Source organism: Arachis ipaensis, chromosome B05 (genome assembly GCF_000816755.2).
Source record: "Arachis ipaensis cultivar K30076 chromosome B05, Araip1.1, whole genome shotgun sequence".
In the NCBI taxonomy this organism is placed as follows: Eukaryota; Viridiplantae; Streptophyta; class Magnoliopsida; order Fabales; family Fabaceae; genus Arachis; species Arachis ipaensis.
In genome coordinates, this window is record NC_029789.2 from 35,652,054 (window position 1) to 35,658,398 (window position 6,345).

Below are 6,345 nucleotides of genomic sequence, written 5' to 3' on the forward strand. Positions count from 1 at the left end.
TTGGTAGTGGTGAGGGTATTTTTGTCCAAAAAAATATAAAAAGGACGATTTTAATACGAAAAAAAACATTAAGGACGATTCTAAATCGAAAATTAGAAGAGGGACGAATTCGATTCTGGCTGAAAACTTTAGGGACCAAAACCATACTTATCCTTTTCTTTTACAATCTCATACATTTGACATACATTAATTAAGGTTTTAATGATTCATGCAGGAAAACTTTTGAACAATGAAAAAAAAGTGTGCGAAATTCAATAACACCGATACTAAAAACATCAATGGTGTTCTATACTACAAATTGTTGGTGAATATTTTCATAACCCTTAATATTGTAGAGCTTGCAACAGTATTAAGAATGTGTAAAACTTGACGTAAAGCTCATAGTGATCCTAAACTTTGACATAAACTTAATCTTAGTATATTCTGCTATAAGCCTTTTAACGTACCCAAGATTCTAGGATCTTGGAATCTTAAAAATTCAAGTAAAAGAATGACTAAAATCTTGAGAGGAATCTTAACTCAGAACGAAGTAGGATATATTTACTATTTTGTGTTGAATTTCTATATTTACATAAAGAACGAATACTTCCTCCTTGTTGCTAAAAGGTAACATTATTTTCAATTGTTTGTATTCAAATTGCATAATTATATGTCTTATTCACGTATTTAACAAAAGAATTTGAAATTAGTATGTTCATGTATCCCATCCCAAACGTATATTGCGTCATGCATGTGTAAGTATAAGTGTCTTTGCTTCCAACTCTGGAACTAATCATAATATCTTTTGGTTTTTAATTTAGTCAAGAAAAAATGTATGCAAGGCTTTCTAGCTAATCTCTGATTACATTTGGAGATTATATTAGTGGTCGCTTCTTAGACCTTTTTTTTTTTTGAAAAAAAAAGAAGAAGATTTAAAAAAAAGATAAATAAATCCGGACATTAAATACTTTTATTCGAAATCACAATAAGAAGGATAATATCGAAGAAATGAGAGAAAATTATCTTCAAGAAGTTAATCAATTTCATATATGTTTTTGTACGTAGGTATTAAATTATTTAAGAATTTTTAAGATTCTATTTTGATTTTTGACACAGCATTTTTTTCATTTTTTTTTAAATTTATTTTTGGGTTTTCTAAATCATTATTGTTCCAAGAGCGCAAAATAATTTAACTAAAAAAGATTTATCGATCTCTTTAATAATAGATCTATCGAGTAAACCATTAAAAATGTACCTTAATCATCTTAGCACGGATAAAAATATTTTTAAATTTTGTTATCAACAAAAATTTACTCAAATAATTTTATAATGTGTAAAAAATATTCAGTTGTGATCAAAGACTTGCTCTATTAATAGAAAAATATGACATAACTCACTTGTAAATATTAGAGTCTCACTTTTTATAGAAATTTCATTTGTCATATCATTTTTTTTGCATTAATGTAGAATATTTAAATTCACAATATATATTTTTGTCACATTTTTAAATAATTTGACTTTGAAGATTTCTTATACAGTTTAACAACTATTTATTTCTAATGCCTCGCCTGTACCTTTATTGGTTTATAGAACTGCACCTACTTAAAATACAAATTGACTTTCTAGTAACTTTACTATGGTTCCAATGCACATCTTCATTTGATTATGTATCTGGGTATTTTTTTCAAAATTTTGAAAAGAAAGGATTTACCACTTTTGTCTCGGTTGAGTTTCGTTTGATAAACTTTACTTAATTCATTTTGATTTGAGTTTGATTGAGCATGCTACATGGTTTGTGCCATGGTTGTTCTTTTGAAAGTGTTGGACTCATAGCTTTCTTCCTATGAACGGACTAAATTCTCTATTAAATCTTCCATCTCCATGAATGTCATGTTTGACCTTGTTTTTAACTAATCTTTTACATTTTGTGGATATTGCCATTGATCTTGGTTTTTCCTCTTGTGTGAATCTCACTCTTATGTGAGTCAGCTTGATTTGTTTCAATTCCGTGCATCGTTTATTCTCTCATTGTCTTTACAAGAGTTTTTAGTCAAAAAATTTATCCTTGAGAAATTACAAATGATTAAGTTGTCTTTTCTATGACTTTGTATTCTTTTGGATCAATTTAAAACTTGTTTGATGTTTCATGTCTAGTGGATCTTGTTTGAACTACTTTAATTTATGATCCTTTCTTGCAAGGCTTGACTCCTTTTTAGTACATCTTAAACTTCTTGAATATTCTTCTGAGATGGTGATTTCAAGAACACTTTTGGAGTCTTGTTTCGAACCTTTTTAAAGGAACTTTGAATTCTAAGTTCTTGACTTTTAATTTGTGAATATTTAAGATTTTAGGATTTAAAATACCTTTTTAAAATTTAAATATATTGATCTTTCATGTTTATTTAGATTTGTCAAATTCAATAAAAAAAATGTGACTCATTATATTAACCCGGTTGACGATACGGATATACACGTAGTAAAATTTTTAAAATGGAACAAATTAAACTTATAAATCGATTTGTTCAGATTTTGAAAAAATAAGAAACTTAAATGTATTTTTAAATTCTCAAAAACTTAAATATTCGCAGACCAAAAAGTCAGATATCGATTCGTTCTTTTCTCTTTATTTATTATCTCAAGTCTATCTATATTCGTGGCGAGTACCTTACAAACCCATATAGTCATATCTATACCGATACTCGTCTAATTTTAAACGTGATACATTTTGTCTTTGTTTTTATGATATCTCCTATCTGAAATATAATTTATTAGGTCCTACAAAATTATTTATGGGATTAATTAAATAGTTATTTGAAATTAAAGTGAAATCTGCTCTTCCAATATTTAGTTTTGGTTCATTTAAAATTTTATATTATTTTTAAGTATATATTTTATTAACATAATTATATATATGAGTGGCAAAATTTTATTGGTTCTCCATTAAGGTAATTCCGTATTTCTAAAGTGATATAGATTTCATTTCATAAATTAACTCCAATGTAGTTTTCAATTCTAAATCAATTTACTTCTTGAAAGTATTAAAAGTGATACTCTAAAAACACTCAATTGGACAGCTTGAAATTGTTCCGAACTAATGCGCTGATTCTCCTTCTTATTGATCCTATTGAATTTCCTTGATCCAAGGGTTACCTTTGAAGTTGTCAATTGAATTGTGTCTAGCAAACTTCATTGTTTGAGCATCCTTGTTTATCTGAAATTGGATACTCTGTCTCGAATCTATGAGTATGGTCCTTGACATTTGCCTCTCCTTTCTAAAGTTTTGTATCCTTCTGAGTAGACTCGAGAATTGTTTTGATATCACGTGCGACTTGTAGACGTAGTAACACGATACGTTAGTTCTTTATATTTCAAATTTAGAGGGTACATTATCTTCTCATAATATGTATTGTTGCATAATAGATCTTAGTTATAATTTAAGAAAAAGTAATTTATTTCTGATTTCTGAATGATACTAATTACTTGCCTTAAAAAAATATGTTGAAATGTTTTAAAAGGTAGGTCAAAATTATCTTTAATAACAATAATTACTCTTTTTTATTATTTTAGTTGTATTCTCTTTCATCCATTAATTTTGGGATATGATTGGAGAAGAAATCTAGTATTGATAATATTTAATTCCATTGATTTGTGGAGAGAAAAAAATTCTAAAAAAATGAAGATTTGTTTGAAGAAAAAAGAAGTGCATAAAGTCTTGGATCAAATATGATCATAGAAAAAAAGCTTCAATTTCTTTGGCTTGTTAATTCGTGTTTTTAAAAATTGAGTATCTATATATAATTTTGTTAGATTTTCAATCCTATGTTTTGATTATGGCCTAGTTTATTAAACGACATGAAAATTGGCTGATCTAGGACTAGTAAGATTCTGAAATCTATGTGACATTAAGAATGAAATGTTTTATTATTAAAAGAAGAATATTTCATTTATGAAAATGTTCTCAGTATACACAGTTATATATATAGTTCACTCAATTTAAAATGCTTTATTTCCATAATTTCTTTTACAATCTCATTCATTTGACATACATTAATTAAGGTTTTAATGATTCATGCAGGAAAATTTTTGAACAATGAAAAAAAGTGTGTGAAATCCAATAATAACGATGCTAGAAACATCAATGATGTTCTATATTATGAGTTATTGGTGAATATTTTCATGGCTCTTAATGTTGTGGAGCTTGCAACAGTATCAAGAGTGTGTAAAATTTGGCGTGAAGTTCGTAGTGATCCTAAACTTTGGCATAAGTTTGATCTTAGTGTACTTTACTATAAGCCTTTTAACGTACCCAGGATGCAAGTTAGGATCTTGGAAAGATTCAAGTGAAAGGCTGACTAAAGTTTTGAGGAAAATCTTAACTCAGATCGAAGTACGACACATTCGCTGTTTTGTGTTCAATTACCATGCTTACTTAATAGATGAACACTTGTTCCTTGTTGCTGAAAGGTAACACTACTTTCAATTATTCTTTGTGCTCAAATTGCATAATTATATATGCTATATTATATACATAAAGTGTATGTTTATCTAAAAAATTATGATGGGTGACTGGTTTGAGCACTTCATTTGTGTGGTTTGATAGGTAATGCTATTGAAATAGAAATTTTTTAAGATATTTTTTTTCAAGCAAAGTATCGTTTTGTCTCTATGTTTAGGATAAATTTTAAAATTTTTTCTAATGTTTAAATCGTCCTATTTAAGTTCCTATTATTTTAAATTGTCTCAATGTTGTCCTATTATTGAGACGAAATTGAGACGATTATTTAAAATAAAAATAATATGATTAAGAATAATTTATTTAAACATATAATTAAAAAATAATTGAATAATTATGTATCATAAAAAAATAAAAAAGTCTAAAGAATCAATTAAGATGTAGTTAACTTAGAACTAACTAATTGAAAAATAATTTTTATTTTTAATTTTAAAATTCAAAAATTAAAATTGTAAGGTTTTTTTTCAACTAATATTCTCTCTAGTATCTTTAGATATTATTTCTAATAAGATAAAAGCATAGAAGGGCATCAGAGGTTAGATTAAGATAACTTCAAGTCAAGTTGTAGAATATAAAATTGTAGCATCAGGATACAAAAATTACGGCAAAACTTTTTATTCTTTAGGTTGGTAAATCTAGGATAATAAGGTATATTTATAAAAGCTTCCGACGCTTAAATTAGTAATAATCAAGATTAAAAGACATAAGAATTAAGAATAAATTAGACATTTAAACATGTATTAAATTATTTATTTATAGTACTTGAAAAAAAAATTAAAACAAATTGAATAAATTCATATAAGATTTTACGTGAATATAATCATTATTTACCAACTTTCTCATTATTATTATTATTATTACTACTAAGATAAAGTTTCTCATGTATTATAGTTTTTGGCAGGACTCCAAATCTAAAAATGTTAGTTCTACCTGCCATATACAATTTATCAAAAGAAGTAATTGAACATGCAATTAATTTATCGGTAGGGCTTGAATCCATCATAATTACCCTCATGATCAATCATAAGGACATTTTTCCTGCAATTGGCAAATACTACAAAGGAATCACCGGTCTAAAATTAAATTTGTTACTGGCTTCAAAATGGATCATACTAGAACCTTGATCGAACACACCCCAAATCTCAAGTTCTTGAGCCTTCAATCCATAATAGTGAGCTTTAGAGCATTGTGATGTGTGCTTGAGAACTTGAAGTATTTGGAGATTGTTAACCTCTGCCATAGTCTCATCATAGACAAACCTGACATATCAAAGCGGGTTGTTTTGTACACTTTTCGCCAATTGCAACATCATCAATGGCTGCTCCTCCACCGTTTGAGAAAGATTTTGACTTGTCAAAGTAATAACAAATGTGTCATATGTAAAAATAGGATGGCAAGTCAAAACTATCTGACGAAAAAAGCATTATATGAAGCCGTGATTAAATTATACGATCAAAACTTCAAATAAATGTGGTTGTTTAAACATACACGATTTGAATTACTTTCATGAAAGTAGCTAGTATGAATTACTTCTTGTTTTGGCATAAAGATATATGAATATCTATGTTGGATAATTTATATTCCTATATGCAAAATTAGCTCTGTTATTAATTCGGAAAAATGAAATAGTCTTGCTAATATGTAAGAATGGCAATTAGAAAAAGTGAACACATTTTTCAATACCATACATGTTCCCAATATTAATTATCTATTCCATTACTACTCTTTCTATTATTTGCAAAAATTTTATTTATTGTCCCAAATCTATATTCACTGTGAGTACTTTATAAATCCATATATGATCATATTTATACTCATATTTATACTCATTTAATTTTAACTGTGATACATTT